Source organism: Lepidochelys kempii, chromosome 6 (genome assembly GCF_965140265.1).
Source record: "Lepidochelys kempii isolate rLepKem1 chromosome 6, rLepKem1.hap2, whole genome shotgun sequence".
In the NCBI taxonomy this organism is placed as follows: Eukaryota; Metazoa; Chordata; order Testudines; family Cheloniidae; genus Lepidochelys; species Lepidochelys kempii.
In genome coordinates, this window is record NC_133261.1 from 11,948,400 (window position 1) to 11,969,018 (window position 20,619).

The 20,619-nt window shown below is 49.0% G+C and overlaps 1 pseudogene; it reads right to left on the reverse strand.

The window, feature by feature from the left end:
- Nucleotides 1-4,408: 4,408 nt before the first annotated feature.
- Nucleotides 4,409-20,619, reverse strand: part of LOC140913680 (uncharacterized) — a 37,440-nt pseudogene continuing 21,229 nt past the window's right edge.

A 20,619-nucleotide genomic window follows, 5' to 3' on the forward strand; every position in this document is an offset into this window, starting at 1 on the left:
ATGGTATTCCCTAACTGTGGTGGAGCAATAGATGGCATGCATATTCCAATTTTGGCCCCGGACCATCTTGCGATGGAGTACATCAACAGAAAGGGGTACTTCTGTATGGTATTGTGGGCACTTGTGAATTATCATCTGTGTTTCGCTTACATCAACCCGGGGTAGTCCAGAAAGGTGCATGACTCACGCATCTTCAGGAACACTGGCTTGTACAGAAAGCTGCAAGCAGGGACTTTCTTTCCTGACCAGAAGACTCCAGTGGGGGATGTTGAAATGCCCATAGCGATGCTGGGAGACCCAGCCTACCCCTTACTTTCATGGTGATGTTTTCAGCAGATCAGGGATCAGTGAAGACATCTAGGAAGAATATTGTAAATTCTGCCCTCATTTTCCACAGGTGGGGATCATTGAGGCTGATATGTAAGTGTGCTCCTGTAAGTGTGTAAGTGTGCTCCTGAGTGTAAGCAAGAATACAAGGGTGCATCTACTGCATGCACGCGCAGGTTCAGACCTGGTCCCTATGCTGTGTCCCTGTGTGCCACTTTGGTCCCTTCACAAGTGATTGCCGAGTGGTGCGGGAAAGTTTCCTACAATGGGGGAAGGAACAAAGTAGCTCTGCCAAAGTTTCCTAGAGATCTCTCTGGAGGATTCCTGTAAAATCCCAGTGTGCATTAACACACTGTTCCATCCCACTGCTTAGCTGCCCTGGGGAATGTGAAGCACATGCAAACACAGCTAGTCTTGTACATTTCTATCTCTTCACCCACTTCCACAATACACATAGGAAAGAACAACTCTACCTTGTATAACCGAGCATCATGAACTTCAAAATGAACTCCATGGTTCTCTTTTCCTGTGTCATGTGGGCCACAAATGGACTTCTGAGACTGGCTAGACCCCTCTGGAGTGGAGAGGAATTCCTGACTTGCCGCGCCACCGGACAAGCTGGCCATGGGCTCCCCAACATCCTCCAACTCAACCTCCTTGTCCATGACTTCGTCCTCAGGCTTGAGCCCCCATCCACTGCTTCCAGCCCTGCCAAAATATCCATGGGGCTCTTGGCTGTGCAGGTGGGGTCACTACCAAGGATGGCGTCCAACTCTTTACAGAAGCGGCAGGTCTTAGTTGCAACACCAGACCACATGTTTGCTTCCCTTGGCTTCTGATACGCCTGCCTCAGCTCCTTTACGTTTTCAGCACTGCTGCCTTCTCCTGTCCTGTAACCAGAAGGTTCGGGCACCATTTAGGGTTACCAGGTCCCAAAAACAAGACACCCGGCAACCCTAAATGGCACTTGGAAACAGAAGCCAAAACCTGGACTGGTGGCAACCCTACCAGTCATACAATAAGCACATACTGTGGAACTGCCCCCTCCTTTCATCTCATTAAAAGCTGGAGGGTTCTGGATGGTCAGATCTCTCCTTGCCCAGTTTGGCAGTGACATTAGGAGGGTTGTGGAGGCTGTTACTTTTCATGCTGTACGAAGGAGTGTGTGAAGCCCAGAGTTTTCATTTAAAGACACAGCAAGACATTACACACTGAAGAGCTGTTTTTAAAGGCAGTGTGGTTCAGTGGGCTGAGCTATGGGCTGGGAGCCAGGAGACCAGAGTTCTGTTCCCAGCTCGCCACTGGTCTGTTGACTGACATTGGGTGAGGTTCTCTGTGCCTTGGTTTCCCCATCTGTAAAATGGGGATTGAGGCACTAAGCTGCTTTGTAATGCACTTTAAGATATACAGAGGCCCCATATTTAAATTATCTCAAGAGAATAATATATTTCAACTAAAACCAAGGCAAACAACTCTCCCTCCTCCAAACTCCATATGTTGTGAGGCATTTTTTTCCTTCTCCAGCCCCAAAGCACAGGTCAGAGTGGGCTGTGTCAATCCAATCAAGGAGCTGTTGTGTAAGGGGTGGAGCCATCAATGCATCAGACAGATTTTCATGGAAGGAAAAAAGCAGCTGGTGCCCTAGGGGGATGAAGCCCACACTCTGCAGCCAGCTACTGCTGCCTTCAGCCCACCTTTGCACATCTGGTGCAATGGCTGCTCCCCTGCAAGAGGCATTGTGCTGTTTGACTCTCCTCTGAGAATGTCCACAACCATTTCCCTTCCCCGTGTGCATAAGCTGATTTTACAAAAGAGAATTAATTTGCCGTGTGAGCTGTCAGAGGGGGAAATGGCAACTTCAGGCTTTTCTAAACAGGCAGGTGGTAGAATAAAACCAAACCCCTTTCCCTACTTTTAACCATGCATGTACAATTTATCATTTCTGAAGCATCCTGGTGGATTCTCCATCTCTGGCAATTTTTAAGTCAAGTTTAGATTTAAAAAAAATCAAAGCTCTGCTCTAGTTCAAACAGGTATTAACTCACGGAAGTTCTTTGGCCTGTGTTATACAGGAGCTCAGGCTGAATGATCACAGTGGTCTCCTGTATAGGCCTGGGGAAATTGTGCACCATTGCACAGGCGCAGAATTTATGTCCCCCACAGATTTTTTTTTCCTCTGCAGAAAATACATTTTGCCAGAGTGGCGCTGCAGTTACACCTTTTGCCCACCAGGAACTATTGTGGTGCCAGAATAGAGGATAGCCAACTCACAGCCATAGCAGAAGTGGCATTCCTCACAGCAACCTGTGAGGAAACATGCAGGACTGGGGGGGGACAGACAAAGAAGGGCACACAGGACTTCTGCAAGGTCACATAGACTGGGGTTCAGAAGGGCTGGGGGGGAAGACACCCAATAACCCTCCTGCTTCACTCCCAGGCTCCTTCCCGGCAATTACTTCCCTTTCCCTGAGCTCCTCCATTACCCCTGAGTCCCCCAACCCTTTGCACTGCTTCTGAGGGGCGTGGGAAATAAGGTTCTGTATGGTAGTTTACATGAATTCTTACTCAAAGTTCTGTGTTAATATGCCTAGTAAAGAATCTATTCGTCAAAACACACTAACAGAATCTTTTTTCAGAGTAGCAGCTGTGTTAGTCTGCAGCCACAAAAAGAACGAGGAGGACTTGTGGCACCGTAGAGACTAACAAATTTATTAGAGCATAAGCTTTCGTGGGCTACAGCTCACTTTATACTTATGCTCAAATAAATGTGTGGGTCTCTAAAGTGCCACAAGTACTGAATCTTTTTTGTATTGTTACAGACATACTTGCTGACAGGGATTTTGAAATAAATTCTCAAAATAATTGAAACCAGTGTGATTCTGTGATTTGGACAAATAGAATATGCAGAGTTTTAAAATTTTGTTTGGAGAATTTTTAGGCGCAGAATTCCCCCAGGAGTAATGGGAAACTCTCTCTGTGCACCTGCCAGTCACACAGTTCATCAGGCCTCATGGGCAGTTGGGCCCGAGAACATTTTGATTGGTTACACTATTTACACTGGCTTCTCCACATGCTGTGTGAATGCATCAGCTTCTTTAATAGGAAAGAAACACTGGGTTAGACAGACCTCTGTTACACATTAGGTACATAATTCTTCTTTGTTACATATCTATTTAGAATAGATGGCATGAGCAGTCCTTGAGTCTTTTTTCAATCACACACACTAGGTCAGAGGTGGGCAAACTACAGCCTGTGGGCCACATCTGGCCCGCGGGACCGTCCTGCCCGGCTCTTGAGCTCCTGGCCAGGGAGGCTAGCCCCCAGCCCCTCCCCCACTGTCCCCCTTCCACCGCAGCCATGCCGCTGCATGGGCAGCGTGGCTGGCTCCGGGTGGGGGTCTGGCTGCTAGTCCTGCCACTCTGAGTGGCATGGTAAGGGGGCAGGGAGCAGGGGGGTTGGATGGGGCGGAAGTTTGGGGGGGGAGGGGGCAGTCAGGGGACGAGGAACGGGGTGGGGGTGGTGGACAGGCATGGGAGTCCTGGGGAGCCTGTGAGGGGCTGGGGGTGTGGATGGGGTCAGTGCAGTCAGGGGACAGGGAGCAGCGGGGGTTGGATAGGGGGTGGAGTCCCAAGGGCGGTTGGGGCGGGGGGGTCCCGGGAGGAGGCGGTCAGGGGACAAGGAGCAGGGGGCGTTGGATGGGTCAGGGGTGCTGAGAGGGGCCCTCAGGGGCCGGGGCCCCGCTGTTTAGGGAGGCACAGCCTTCCCTACCCAGCCCTCCATACAGCTTCACACCCCGCTGTGGCCCTCGGGCCAAAAAGTTTGCCTACCCCTGCACTAGGTTGTCCTGCCCCTCAGCCCAATCAATGCTGAGACAGGACTGCAAATCCCACCTCTAGATGTCATCCAAGAGTAATCCTCTGGCTGGAACCAAGGTAGATGTGTGGGGGAAGTTCCTAGCTTGGTCCCATTGAGATGGGGGAGGGGGAGAGGGGGAGCGAGTGTGGGACGGAAAGAGAGAGACCTGGCTGGATCCCACCTAAATGCAGTAGGCTGTGACCATCTGCTCAAAATATACTCCACCTGTCTGCTCTTCCACACACTGCTAAGCCAAGTCCCCTTCCCTGGCCCCCTCCCCCCCATCTCTCTGCTGGGCATCCTGGGGACAGGACTATGTCCTGATCTGCTCTGCTGGAGCTGTGTCAGGCCCACTGACTGCCAGAAGCCCTTGAGGCCCTGCAGGTGGCAGAAGGGCATTGGGGTGCATGACTGGGTGCTGAGAGGTTGGCCAATCTAGCAAAGTGCTTGCCCCAGCCAGCACAGCTGTATGGCCGCCCTTGGCTGTGAATGAACCGATGTGATAGCAAGGAGGAGGCCCGTGCAAAGTTCCTGCTTCAGCCAATGCATCGGAATGTCCTCCCCCCAGCCTGCGTGCACTGGTGCTTGATCAGTGCACTGGTTCTGGTGAAGTTCTTACTAGAATCGTTACAATGGTGCGGCTGCTCCGTGATGTGTGCGCTGGTGGGCTCTCAGGCTTGAGCTCCATGCAAAGCCCTTCCCGCAGTCAGCACAGCGGTGCGGTCGCTCCCCGGTGTGCGTGTGCTGGTGGGTTCTCAGGTGTGAGCTCTGTGCAAAGCTCTTCCCGCAGTCAGCACAGCGGTGCGGCCGCTCCCCAGTGTGCGTAAACCAGTGTGTTCTCAGGATTGAGGACTGTCTGAAGCTCTTGCCACAGTCAGCGCAGCGATAGGGACACCGGCCCATGGGGAGTCTCTTGCTGAGTTTATTCGGGGGATGGACTGCGTCCTGTGCATGGATCCTTTTGTGGGCTGTGGGATCCTGCCGCGCTCTCCCCACACTCAGATGGTGTCCTCGGTCCCCCCAGTATCCCGAGCCCTGCTGGAGAGAGCAGAGGTAATCCCAGTGTTAGCTCATAGTTAAGGCTACAGGTTTGTCAAGGAAGGAAAAATTTCAAGGATGGAGCGATTTCCCCATTTGTCTGTGACTGTTTTTTGGATGGGTGCCTCACCCAGCAATGGTGGCTCCTGTCCCACAGGGCTGGACCCAAAGCCTCGCTCTGGGTACTGAGACCTGGCCTGCGGGCTTACAGTGCCACTCAGATTTGCCCCCGCCCCCAGTCATGATGGTGGGGAAGGTGAGGCAAACTTTAGTGAATGGACTTGCCACTCATATCTTCTCAACGCCTCTGCATCAGCCTGCGGTTAGGGTTGCAGTATTGGAGGGTTCCTGGGCAGGGCGAGGAGGACAGGTTTTGTGAAAAATCATGGAGTGGTCACAGTAAATTTAGTGACCTGTGACTTTTACTAAATTTACTACAACTGCTCCGTAATTTCTGATAGGAAATGCTGACACAAATCTGCAGCCTGACTCAGGGTGGTTCTACCCTATGTTGTTTGTGCAGCACCTAGCACCTGTTCCCACGTGCGCCATGCACCTCTTGGGTCTTGTTTGATGCTTAAATTGTAGCTTGACCAGGATACAGGCAGCGTCTGGCACAATGGGGCCCTCATCCAGAACGAGGGGCTCTAAGTGCTAACACACAGGATCCGGGTTTTGTTTTCACTGATTTTGGTTTTATTTCCATCAGAGGGGTTTATTTACATGTTGCTGGTTCTGTACTGTCTCCTGTTTTACAGCACGTCTCTTGTTCCCCAGTATTTGCTCTGTTTAAACGATATTGGTTTGAAACCAGTTTAGGATCTACAATCCCCTCGTGGACACATTGAGACCGGTATAAAGCTGCTTACATCAGCATAGCTTATTCCTGTGCAGGAGTGAGTCCTTTTCAAGGAATTCCTTCTAAAGGAGTCATTTACCCTGAGCCTGTTTCACTCTTTGTGCAAAACTAAACTAAAACCTCAAGAGGGTTGGGGGGAGGTTTGAGGGGATGACCAGTCACTCAGGGTTTGTGTGAAGTAACCTGAAAAACAGGTCTGTATTGTGTCACAAGCCAATCAGTGACACTGCTGAGCTGGAAGGGGTGAATAGCTGCCACCCAGCAGGCCCTTGATCTACAGAGGGTCACAGACCATGTTAAGGCTGAGGGCTGTGCTAAGCATTGACACTGAAGCAATGTAAGTGACAATGATTTTGTGCCACTGAGAGAGCAGGAGGAAAGGGGGATGTGACAAAGGCCATCCCACCACCCTCTCCCTCATACCCAGCCCATACACCAGGATACTCCAAGTCGTGCTACACAGGATAATTTCCTCTAGCTCCCATGTGTGTGTGTGCCCCCAGCAGCAGCTGCCTGGCACACGGGGCAGTTTTAGAGTATTACAGTGATAAGTGATTACTGTATAAGCTTTATCCAGGGTAAAATTGATTTATTTGGGGTTTGGGCCCCATTGGGAGTTGGGCATCTGAGTGTTAAAGACAGGAACACTTCTTAAGCTGCTTTCAGTTTAAGCCGACAGCTGTTAGGGGGCGTGGTTCAGACCTGGGTCTGGGTTTGCAGCAGGCTAGCGGGTCTGGCTCAAACCAGGCAGGGCACTGAAGTCCCAAGCTGCCAGGGCAGGGAAAGCAGGTTCACAAGTAGCCTTGGCACATCAGTTGGCAACCCCAAGGGGGTTTCTGTGATCCAACCCGTCACATCCACCACCCCACATCTCTTCCAAGTTCATCACCTCCCCCTCTCTGATCCATTTCTGTCACAGCTTTGAGGCCCCATCATTTTTAGGTCTCATCGTAGGTCACAGATATCCAATGAATAGGAAAGATGGGAAGTATGATAGTAAGACTCCCTGGCTTAACCAGGAGATCTTCAATGACCAGAAACTCAAAAAAAGAGTCATACAAAAAGTGGAAACTAGGTCACATTACAAGGGGTGAATATTAAAAAAACAACAACAAAACAAAAAACCAAACCCACAAGCACGTAGGAAAAAAATTAGAAAGGCCAAGGCAAAAAAGTGAATTAAACTAGCCAGTAATATAAAGGGAAAAAACAAAGCATTTTACAAATACATGGGAAGGCAGAGGAAAACAAGGACAGCCTAGGCCCATTACTAAATGGAGGGAAAGACAATAAGAGAAAACGCAGCAATGGCTGAACTGTTAAATGCCTCTTTTGTTTCAGTTTTCACCAAAAAAGTTAGCAGTGATCGGCTGACTAACATAGTCAACATCAGTGTCAATGGGGTAGGATCTGCACCTAAAATAGGAAAGGAAAATAGTTATGAATTTCTTAGACAAGTTAGAGGTCTTCAAGTTGGCAGGGACTGATGAAATACATCCTGGAATACTTAAGGAACTGGATGAAGAGATCTCTGAGCCATTAGGGATTATCTCTAAGAATGTGTGGAGGATGGTTGAGAGACCTGAGGATGGGAAAAGGGCAAATAAAGTACCTACATATAGAAACGGGATAAGGACAACTCAGGGAGTTATAGACCAGTCATAACTTCAGTACCTGAAAAGATAAGGGAGCAAGTAACCAAACATTCTATTTGTGAGCACCTAGAAGGACAAAGTAATACCTAACAGTCAGCATGGATTTGTCAATAACAAATTATGTCAAACCAACCTAATATCCTTCTTTGACAGGTGACAAGCTTTGGACTGGATGGATGCAGTAGATGTCACATCTCAAATTTAGTGAGGCTTTTGATACTGTCTTACATGACCTTCCCATAAACAAACTAGAGAAATATAGCCGAGGCAAAGCTACTGTAAGGTGGGTTCCCAACTGCTTGGAAAACTGCACTGAGAGAGTGGTTCTTATTGTTCTCGAATGAGCTGAAAGGGCATCTTGAGTGGGATCCCAAAGGGATCTGTCCTGGGTCCGGTTCTATTCCGTATCTTCATTAATGATTTAGACAATGGCATGGAGAGTGCACTCATAAAGTTTATGGATGATTCAAAGCTGGGGAGGGGTTGCAAGCCCTTTAGAGGACAGGACTAGAATTTAAAATGATCTTGACAAAATGGAGAAATGGTCGGAATTGAAATGATTGCCTAGGAAGGAGTACTGCAGAAAACCATCGGAGGTTATAGTGGATCACAGACTAAGCGAGTCAACAAAGTGAATCCTCAACTGGAATACTGTGTCCAGTTCTGGGCCCCACACTTCAGAAACGATGTGGATAAGCTGGAGAGGATCAGAAGAGAGCAACAAGAATTATTAAAGGTCTAGAAAACATAACCTATGAGGTAAGATTGAAAAAAAATTGGGTTTGTTTAGTTTGGAGAAGGGAAGACGGGTGGGGGTGGGGGGGCAGAAAGGGTGTGATAACAGTCTTCAAGAACATAAAAGGTTGTTACAAAGAGGAGGGTGATAAATTGTTGTTCTTATCCACTGTGGCCAGGACAAGAAGTAATGGGCTTAAATTGCAGCAAGGGAGATTTAGGTTGGAGATTAGGAAAAACTTCCAAACTATAAGGGTAGTTAAGCACTGGAACAAATTACCTGGAGAGGTTGTGAAATCTCCATCATGGGAAGTTTTTAAGACCATGTCAGGCATGGACTCGATAATACTTAGTCCTGCTTCAGTGCAGGGGACTGATTGGACTAGATGACTTACTGAGGTGCCTTCTAATTCTATGTTTCTAAGATTTCCAGGATTCAGATATCAAAGCCAGACAGGTTCATTGTGCCCATCCAGCCTGGCTTCCTGCCTATCCCAGCCAAAGAATCTCTCCCCTCCCCCCCGTGATTCCTACCTCCTGGCTCAACAAGAACAAAGCTTTAAGAAAGTCACACTGCATTTCCACTGACAGACTTCCAGTGAGGAGTTCTCCCAGTGGTTCATTCCCCTCCCAGATAAACACTGGCCCCTAATTCCCAGTCTCCATTTGTCCCCTTCTGCTCCCAGCCAGTGGATCTCACTTGGCCTTTGCATTCTACATGAAGGAGCCCTCCACTAGCAGGTATGTAAATCAGAAGGGACTGGGTTGTGATGACTCACCTTGGGAGGGGCTCTCAGGCCCTGAGCTTTCCCTGGAGTCCTCAGCATCCTGGATCCAGAGCTCTGCCTCCCCTACCTCAATTCTGTGGATTAAATCTGGTGTGGAACCTGAATAGCCTGTTTTGGGGGAAAAGAATCAGTTTTATTACTGAAGTTTTGGGGACAGGGACTCATTTATATGTTGGTGCAGACCAAAGAATGGCCTTACTGGGTCAGACCAAAGGTCCATCTAGTCCAGTATCCTGGCTTCTGACAGTGGCCAGTGCCAAATGCCCCAGAGGGAATGAACAAAACAGGTAATCATCAAGCAATCCATTTCCTGGATTCACATTCACAGCTTCTGGCAAACAGGGGCGAGGGATACCATCCCTGCCCATCCTGGCTAATAGCCATTGATGGACCTATCCTCCATGAATGTATCTGCTTCTTTTTTGAACCCTGTTATAGTCTTGGCCTTCACAACAGTCTCTGACAAGGACTTCCACAGGTTGACTGTGCATTGTGTGAAGAAATACTTCCTTTTATTTGTTTTAAACCTGCTGCCTATTCATTTGATTTCGTGACCCCTAGTTCTTGTGTTATGAGAAGTAGTAAACAACACTTCCTTACCTACTTTCTCTACACCAGTCATGATTTTATAGACCTCAGTCTCCCCTTAGCTGTCTCTTTTCCAAGCTGAAAAGTCCCAGTCTTATTAATCTCTGCTCATATGGAAGCCATTTCATACCCCTAATAATTTTTGTTGCCTTTTTCTGATCCTTTTCCAATACTAATATATCCTTTTTGAGATGGGGTGACCACATCTGCATATAGTATTGAAGATATGGGCGTCCCATGGATTTATATAGTGGTAAAATTATATTTTCTGTCTTATTATCTATCCCTTTCTTAATGATTCCCAACATTCTGTTTGCTTTTTTGACTGCTGCTGCACATTGAGTGGATGTTTTCAGAGAACTATCCACAATGACTCCAAGTTCTCTTTCTTGAGTGCTAACAGCTAAACAGCACAACAGGACCCCGATCTCAGTCAAGGTGCATCTGCACAGCACCTGGCATGATGGGGCCCCAATCTCGGATGCTGTTTGAGAGGAAAGCGCAGGAGAATAATGAAATAAACCTTCCCTAGCGGAAATTTCTTCCATCTCCCACAAGGAAAGTTCAATTCATACTCTGAAGCAGCAATGTCTATGACCCGTCTCAATTTGCTTTGGGAACTTAGACACGGCAGGTGTCACCAGGTGTCACCGTTACACAGACTTATCAGTTCTTTTGCTTAGGATGCAAGTATTGGTCAACTGCACGGTTGTTAAGTTTATGATGTTCATTCTTTTTGGGGAGGTAGGGAGCTGTTACAAGGAGAAGAAGAGTTTTCTCCCTGCCTTATTTGCTCCTGTGCTGTTTGGAACCAGCCCTGTACCATGACTGAGGTGAGGTAGGTAATGCAAGTAAATAAGTTACACTAAGATTAGCCCCAGGCTCTGTAGCCCTGAGTTCTTCAACAAGAAGCCGAACTGAAAGAGGGTGTCAGTTACCACTTCTCAGCCATAGGGTGGCACATGCCAGGGGTGGCATCAAGGGAACCCAGACATTTGACAGCTATGAGTAGAGATAAATCGGTCCTTACCCAAGGAAACAAGGGCCCGGTAATTCCTCAGCATCTGGTCCCGGTACAGCTGCTTCTCTGGCCGGGATAAGAGCTCCCACTCCTCCCGGGTGAAATACAGAGCCACGTCCTCAAACGCCACCCACAGCTGCTGGCACAAGCGTTACACACTCAGCACCCTCCGCGCCAGCCCCAGCCCGGGCTCTCCGCAGGGGACGCGGGTTCGAGGGCAGCGGCTCCCGTGGAACCCCCAGCCCAGCAGCTGTGACCCAGGGAGACCCCCCCGCACAGCCCCCCGGGGACTCGGGCCCTGCTGGCCGGCGACAGGAGTCGCCCTCAGCTCCCCACGGGGCTCTGGGGCGGGGCGCTGGGAAGGGCCCGAATCCCAGGGCAGGGACCAGGCTCCTCCCCCGGCCGGAGTCCCCGCCTCCGCCCCAGGCCTGGGCTCGGCCCCGCTCCCGCCCCCGGCTCGGCCGCCTCGGGGCTCCTCGGCCCGGCTCCGCGTGTCCGCCCGGCCCGGGGCCCCCAGCGCCGCTCCCCGGCCCCAGCGCTCCGGCTGCGGCAGCCCCCAGCCCCGGGGTCACTAGCGCGGGAGGGACCCGGTCCCGGCCCCCCTCGGCCCCAGCCGGGACCAGCCAGTGCCCGGCCGGGGAGTCCCCGCCCCGCGTCCTACCTGCGCCGGCCCCGCTGCAGCCATCGCCGGGCTCGGCTCCGGCCCCGGCCGCTTCCTCCGCCCGGGCAGCGACTTCCCGCCCCGCGGCTGGTGCCTCCCCGGGGCCGCCTCCCGCGCCTGCGCCGCCAGCTCCAGCAGCCAGGCCGGGGGATTTCCTGTTTCACCCGGCGGAGCCAGCAGTCCCTGCGGTGGGGATCAGGGTCGTTGTGTTATCGTGCGTAGGCCAGGCGCACACCGTGTGAACCCTGCAGCTGCACGTGAACCACCTATAAATGCGCCTTGGGCTCCGTCCCTTCCAAAGAGGACCAGATCAACCCGCATGAAGGAACAGTGAATGTGCACCAGGTCGCGCATCGACAGTCTGGGCCCCTCAAGCGCGTTGAGGCTGGAGCATGTCGTAGCTTGCCACGAATCTACTGACCTAAGCAGCTGCTTAACTTGCTCAGGCTTGGAGCAGCTGGTGGGTCTTGCACAAAAATAAAGCTGGGGCAAGAAGTGGCATGGCCAGCGGAGAACAGGCAAAGAGCTCAGGGACGTGGTGACCCAAGACATATTTGCAAAAAGAAAAGGAGTACTTGTGGCACCTTAGAGACTAACCAATTTATTTGAGCATGAGCTTTCCTGAGCTACAGCTACTTCATCGGATGCATACTGTGGAAAACACAGAAGATGTTTTTATACACACAAACCATGAAAAAATGTATTTTCCACAGTATGCATCCAATGAAGTGAGCTGTAGCTCACGAAAGCTCATGCTCAAATAAATTGGTTAGTCTCTAAGGTGCCACAAGTCCTCCTTTTCTTTTTGCGAATACAGACTAACACGGCTGTTACTCTGAAACAAGACATATTTGGTCAGTCACTGCGACGGCCCCAGACAGCCCATGTCCTCACGCCAGAGCCATTTGCAAAGTGGAAGGGGTGGTGGTGGCATGAGTCTTGTGATATTTGGGTGATATTCCTTAGATTCCCAGCTCCTAGAATTGTTTACGCCAAAATCTTCACTTGTCTTTTTAAAAAAGGATAAGCCTTGAGAGAAAATCCTGGAAATCAGCCCCCTACTGGCTATGAAACAATAAGGCAAATACAATCTATTTTGTAAGGTCTCATGGTTTTTCACCGGCCTTGATTTTTTGAGGCTTGGCTCACTGTTTTTGGGCATGCGCCATGGGCAATGCTGTGCTAGTTACTGTTGATGGAATGATTCATTTACTCTGCTTTTGTTTTAGTTCACAGGTTCATTTTTAAAGGCAAATAAAACCTTTGAAAATAGTGTGAGGCTGGAAGGGGCCATTTTGCCCATCCCTTCTGGCCTCCTTTGTAACCCAGGACAAGTAACACGCCCACCCCCGCAATTCCTGCCTCCAGCCCAGTATCTTGTGATTATTCTACAGCTGAGCTCATTGTCAGATAACAGAAACTGCCAGAGAAGGGGTGAAATGTTCAAAAATGACATAGGGTCCTAAATCCCATTGGCTTTCACAGAGACTTAGGCACCTCAGGCGTTTGTCACTTTTGAAAATGGGAATTGGGTGTTAAGTGCTTTCCCTTTGCCCGGTTCTTGTCACACAGACAGAAAGAAGAAGACCAGAAGTCCAAAGTGCAGGCAACGCAATGTTTATTGGGGTTAATTAGGCAAGCATATCCATAGCTCTGACACCACAGGGCCTTTTCCCAGTGTTCCTGTTCCCACCTTCTCCTCCTTAACAAGCCCAAATATACCTTAAGTGCATGCCTCTGGTCCCACCCCTTACAATGTACAGTCATGTTCCATTTTGGAGGGTCTTGGGCCTGGGGGCTTTGGTACCACCTCTTTTATACCCTGTGGGAAGGGTAGGCAGTGAGGTTATGCTTTGGTCAGGGATAGGCATTTCTTTGGCTTTTTAGTATCTCTTATAACTTCTACCCCCTCACCCATCCTGAGTGGTTGCTTGACCTTGGCTTGAGAGGGGAGCCAGGCAGCCTTCCAGTGTATGCCCATATATACAATACTGGCAGAGGATGGCATCCGTCAGAGTCCTCTCCACATGTCTCTGGCTGTTGGAGTAATGAGTGTGTGCTCCATGTTCTTCACCCAGGGCATCAGGACTCCCAGCTCCTGGCGTTCCTCCCACCATGTCCAGTGGCAGCCGATATCCTTCTCCAGTCATCGTGTAGCATTGTGGGCACAAGTCCAGAGCGAAGCAAAGTCTCCCCTATCTCTTCCAAATTCACCTTCCAAGGAGTCACCCAGGTAGGTGGCGATTTGTTGGTTGGAGGGGGTCCTGGCGATTCGCTTCTTGATGACATCCTACATAGCACTTTCTGCAATGTTTTTCACCATGGTGTCCAAGCATGAGCCATCACTGCAACATTGCACAGGTCACCTATATGAGGGATGTTGGCACTGCTTTGTGGTTAGCAGGCTTTGTGGTTAACACTCTGGAGTGGCCACTGGAAACCAGCTTTCTTATCCTGACCCCCTACATGAAGCTGGGAAAGTCATTTTAGCCATTTTTCAGAGGCTACCACTTGTGGTTCAGGGGCAAGTTTTCCCAAAGTGCCTAACGTTAATATATAGGCCTGTTTGTTAGCCTGAGACAGAGGTTTCAGTTTGATATTCTTGTATACTAATATGTAAGAACAAAGAAAGACACTGTGTGTTGTATGTCCTATAACCAGATGGGGCTTTTAGCAAAATGAGAGAAGATAAGAGATAGAGCTAACGTGTTGCTGGGTACAGAGGGTTGGCACAAGCTGTACAACACAAGAGTGCTTTCACTTAAAGCTTCTATTTTATTTAGTTACAAGCACATACAAACACAACAGGTTATAGAGCACCCCAAATCAATTGTTACCCTAAAGGTCTGGAGTGGTCAACAGCAGCCTTCCGGTGACCTGCCTACCATCTGCTGCTGCTGACTGTAGCAAGTTGAGAGTCACCGTCGTGGCACCTCCTGCTAGTTGCTCCTGGGAATTAGCTCAACTCCAGTCCTGGAGTGCCCTTTGCGGGTGGTGACTTGCCTGCTGTTACCTTCTCCACCATCTGGGACTCATGTAGCTCCTCAGCTTGCAGCATCCTCTTCAGAGCACAACCCTCTGGCTGTGTCTCCAACTCAGGTCTCCCCCTCTCCATGGGAATCAGCGGTCCTCAGTTTTGCCCATGCCAAACTGTGGCCACTTAGTCTAATCCATCTCACAGGTGCAAGCTGCAGTCCTTCTAGCTGGCCACTCCCTCTAGCGGCCAGTCGGGCAAAGAAGGGTGGGGGACCAGGCCCACCCACTACTCTGGGCCCCAGCCCAAGGACCCTTGACCGGCAGCTGCTTGCTGCCTTCCTCCACTCTCCTTTACTGCCTTCATTCCCTGGGTCACTTTCCCATACCCCTTGCACCCACTCAGCCCTTGTATCTAGGCCTGCAGTCTGGCTGGCAGGAGTCAGCCAGAGCTCCTGCTCTATCCAGGGTACTGCTCCTTCTACCAGGAGCCAGTCCTCTTCACTTGCTGGTCAGGGGGAGACTGATCTCTCATCTGATCAGCAGCCCTTTTATAGGGCCCAGGCTGGCCGTGACTGCCTACCCACAGGCCCTTTCTGATTGGCTGCCCATCTGTGCAGACTTTCTGGCCTGCTTTAACCCTTCTCTCCCCCGAGTGGGGCAGCCTCCTCACTACACTGACCTTAAGATGGGTTCACAGCAGAGTCCACCCAACTGAGACCTTTTCACCTTTTTATGCTAGTAAGTATCACATCGCTTGTCAATCACCAATAACCGCTAAGCAAGCAGTTTATTAAACAAGTTTCAAGCCATTAGTTATGTTGTTGCAAAGTTATGTTGTTGCAAATATGTTGTTGCAAAGTCTGCAATATTGTAGATCCAGACAAACACACCAGAAGTCAGATATAGATAGATGCCCTGTCTTTCAAAATCTTTACTTCAGCAGTTTGAAAGAAGACAGGATGGTGCCAGATCATGCTCAAGTCTCGTGGTCACTCCCTCGCCCCTCCTGCCTAGTTATGCTAAGGCTGCTACAAATGCCTTGCAGCTGCTTTTGACAATAAGCATAATAATCAATATTCCAGTTACTGGCAGTGGCCTAGGTACTTTGCTGGGCTGTTAAAATCGTCCCTTACACCAACAGCCTGTCTACAGCCCCATGCTGGCTTTCCCCAGCTTTGTTCACAAACACCAAGGTGCCCCCAACACACTCCTAGTCCTGAATTTTCCCCATACAGTGCGCTCTGTAATGTCCAGCTCTCTCCTGGACAGTTCAGAGAACTAATAATGTTTGCTTTTTTCTGTAAAGCTCCCAAAGCACATCGTATCTAACTTATCTGGGGAAAATGCACCCTTCCCTTTAAAACACAGCATGGACTTCATTTATAGTGAACTTAAATTTATTAACAAAATATATACAAGGTTATGTGAGCTCAAGGATAAGGAATGAAGATAGAAAGAGTTACAAGTAAAACCAAACCAAAACATGCTTCAAACAGTCTAAAACTTAATCTAGCAGGCTTTGTTCAAGATGGTTTCTCTCACCAGTCATCCTTCAGCCCAGCCATGGCTGATTTCCTTTAGTCAGGATCTTCCACAAAAGTGAAAGATCTTTGCCTAAGCTGGCTTCTTACCTATATTCAGTTCCAGACTTCAACCCTCCCGGTGTTGAAGGACCCATCTTTCTCAGCTTGCAAGAGCTCTGCCCCTTTGAGTTTGTCTAGCAATGAATGCCAAAAGGTAGCTTCTGTCCTTGCTTATATCTTTCAAAGTTCAATGAACTTGTTTCAAGAAGCAGGATGACCTCATACTGTTCTTCTCTTCCTGTGAGCTTTCCATCCCTCTGTATGTAAATGGAGCTTCCATTGTTTTCTTTCCACCATGTTTAATTTACACAGGAGACACCTGTCTGGGAGGGAACCTGTTTCTCCCTATTTGGCCACAGACTTTAAAACATAGTATTGTTAAGTACCCACATTTTCTCATATAGTGTTAATACAGACATTTCATAATGATGTTAATCACCAGGGTGTCATTAGCTTTCAGGTTTCAGAGTAGCATCCGTGTTAGTCTGTATTCGCAAAAAGGGGTACTTGTGGCACCTTAGAGACTAACCGATTTATTTGAGCATAAGCTTTCGTGAGCTACAGCTCACTTCATCAGATGAAGAAAAAAAAAGACCTCACTCTGTACACTTTTATAATACAGTAGCATTTCAGTTGATTCAATTGCTCATCACTTGAGGTTGAGCCCATATCTTTATAGTCCTGTCAATCTTTTAAATGGGTTCTGCTGAGGGTCACTCCTCAAAGTAAAGTTTATTCAAGCTGTGAGGAAGGCGACATGGAGTCTGGTGGGGAAGAAAGCTCCATGCTCTTTCTTCCCTCACTTGTACTTGCTGAAATGCAAACTGTTCTGTTACCTGCATCTCCTCCCCCTGCTGCCTTGATGGCCCTCTTTATGGCTTAGATGTAAACTGTGGTAAACACACATTCCTCACTTTAGGACAGACCTGTGTAACAACTCCCTTGACATACCTGGCTTACTCACACTTTAGTGATAATTCCACCATATTCCATAACTCTGAATACCCACTGCTTGCATACCTCACACAAGAACATTACTGATCAGGTTGTTATTCATTATCAAATGATACCTCCCAAGGCCTATTTTGTGCAAAAACTATTACACTGGTGTGTAGGGTGTGAATAGAGGGGTACTTATGCTTAATGTCACAGTGTCCTGGTACAAAATAGGAGCAGCCAGACTCTCTTATCTGGGACGTTGGGCAGGAGGAGGCCACATCTATCTACATCCCTTGAAGATGGAATCCATTGTTAACTGGCCTATATGCCAAACTAAAAAGCAAATCCAGTTTTTTATAGGCTTGGCTAATTACTACTGCAGATGTGTAAGTGGTTCAGTGAGATTGTGGCTGCTATCACAGGCTAGCATTAAAAACCAAAACCAAGTGAAGTAGCATGAAAAGAAAGGCTTTGACAAGGTGAAAATGATCCTGTCAGGAAAGTCCACTGTGACCAGTCCAGAGATTATAGGCGAATGCAGGAGTGGGTGGGTGAGATTCAGTGCCTACAACGTACCATTCCATTACGCAAGGTTTTTTATCACATTCTTCTTACAAAGACAAACTTTGATTCTATCCTAGTCTGGGTGGGTGATTTTGCTACCAGAAAGGGACTATGGATCCTTCAATATAGATTCTTCTTCCACTCAAGCTTATCTGCTAATGGACTCACAGGACTTCTTGTTTAGTTGAACTGACACCAATTCTCAGTCGAATTTAGAAATTTAGTCAAATTACTTCATTATCAAGAAATGTCAATTCATTTCAGAAGGACAATGCCCGGGGATACTCAGAGCCAAGCTTGTACAGGCACAAGACTACTCCACGTTAAAACCAAAACCTAACATGTAGGGAATGATTTTGAAGCTATTCTACTTTCTCTAGAATTTAACCAGTTCTTATGCCACCATAACCATACATTTAAATAGTAGTAAAAATCTTTATCTCACAAGCTAATTCAAAGCTCCTTCCCCTCTGTCTAAGAAGCTGTCAATTTTCTTGACCACAAAAATCTGTAGGATTTCTAAGATGAACCCTCTGAAACATTCAGATGTGGTCAACACCAAAAACTTAGATATAAAAATTTCAGACCCTGCACAACTTAGTTAGGTCCCACTGTAAATGCAGCTAAGTCAATGGAAGAATTCTTCCATCTACCTTGCCACCGCCTCTCAAAAGGGTGGGGTTACTACAGAGACAGGGAAACCCCTTCCATGGTGGTGGTAAGTACAATATTTGTAATAAAAAATAAATCTGAAGTACGTTTTGTATTCCGGGTTGTAACTGAAATCAATATATTTGAAAATGTAGAAAATATCCAAAAATATTTAAATAAATCATATTCTATTATTAACAGCACGATTCATCACACAATTAATCACAATTAATTTTTGTAATCTCACGATTAAATTTTTTAATAATTTGACAGCCCTATTAAAGATCAAATTGATGGAATAAGCCCTTTCGTCTATGTTGCAAAACCCTACACTATGGTGCTATGACTGCAAAGCCATAGATGCGCCGCAGTAGCATATGCTCAAAATTCGGGGAGCAGGTGTTCCTACCCCAGCAGAAAAACATCTTCTGTCAGCATACACTCCATCTATACTAGGTAACCATGCTGGAATAGCTCCATCAACATAGGCTCCATAGTGTAGACCTAGCCTGTTAGTGATTCAGTGTAACTTCTAGACAACTCGTGACTAGTGAAATACAAATACACATCACAGATTTTAGTCGTCCAGAGGGTTTTAACCCTGGTATGAAGCATTTAGTTTAAACACAACCAAGACATCAACTGGGTAAACAATACATGGATATTTCACTAGGAGGGTGGTGAAGCACTGGAATGGGTTACCTAGGGAGGTGATGGAATCTCCATCCTTAGAGGTTTTTAAGGCCCGGCTTGACAAAGCCCTGGCTGGGATGATTTAATTGGGGTTGGTCCTGCTTTGAGCAGGGGGTTGGACTAGATGACCTGAGGTCTCTTCCAACCCTAATCTTCTATGATTCTGTGACCCTGTTCAGGCAAGAGCTAAAACTACCAGTGACTGAAACAGGTTCCCCCATCTCCCTCTAACCCGCCACCACCATCGCACTGCCAAGGAGCAGGAGCCAGAGCCCTCAGGCCTGTGACAGGAACGTACAATATAGTGCAGGTACAATAGAGGTTTGATCCCTGCTGGGGGTCCATGTTTCATAGCCCCCACTCTGCTCTTCCACTCCTGGGGGGACAGGGAAGGGGAAGTCTGCCCTGGTCTAGTGTGGAGGGTGGGGACACAGCTCCTCAGGCAGCCATGTGTCTCCTCCACATATCAGCCCCTAGGTCAGGGGTGGGCAAACTATGGCCCGTGGGCCACATCCAGCCCCCGGGACCTTCCTGCCTGACCCCTGAGCTCCCGGCCAGGGAGGCTACCCCCACCTCCTCAGCTCGCTGCACCGCCAGCGCTCTGGCCCGCTGCTCCTGGGCAGCGCGGGCGGTGTGTCTGGCTCCGGTGGGGCCTGAGCTCCTGCCGCTCTGAGCGGCATGGTAAGGGGGCAGGGCTATGAGCTCCGGCGGGCCACGCAGTCGCCAGACACACTGCTCTGAGTGACATGGTAAGCGGGCCAGGGGGCTGGATAAGGGGCAGAGGTTCTGGGGGGGCGGTCAGGGAACGGAAAACGGGCGGGGGGATAGGCATGGGAGTCCCGGGGGACTGTCAGGGGGCGGGGGTGTGAATAGGGGTCGGGGCAGTCAGGGGACAGTGAGCAGGGGGGTTGGGGTCCTGGGGGGGCAGTTAGGGTGGGGGTCTCTTGAGGGGGCCATCAGGGGACAAGGACCAGGGGGGTTTGGATGGGTCAGGGATTGTGAGGGGGGCAGTCAGGGGGCAGGAAGTGGGAGGGGGCGGATAGGGGGCAAGGCCAGGCTATTTGGGGAGGCACAGCCTTGCCTACCCAGCCCTCCATACAATTTTGCAACCCCGATGTGGCCCTCAGGCCAAAAAGTTTGCCCACCCCTGTTCTATGATAAACGTCATTTTGCTACATATATAAGTTGGAGTTGGCATGGAGGTGACTTCTCCAGCTCAGCTTCACCACTGCGATGGCTGGATCTAAAGACGGAGAGGCAGTTCATTCAGGTGATTCACTCAAGGTGCTGTGACAGCCAGACGCCTGTTCTCTGGGTGGATTTCTCAGTGGTGCTTGTCAGCGACCAGATTTCACTTGTTACCCAGCACGGGGCACTCAACCTGGCCAGGCAAGTATGCTCCCACTCACCATCACTGTCATGCAGATGTTTCTATTTTAGGGAGCGGGACATTTTATACCTTTTCTGATGGGCAAAGCTAATGTGGTCCAATGAGGAAGTCATCCGGACTCATGGCAAAAACTTGGAATGTCCAGCCAGGATACGAGTTATGTCCCTTCTCATTGTCCAATGAGAAAACAACTCTTGCAACTTTGGAAAACTCCAGCGTCTTTGTGTAAAACACCTTGTGCCATCTCCACTTAGGTCAGACACGCTGGGTCATGCATTGAACATCTGCTGGCTCAG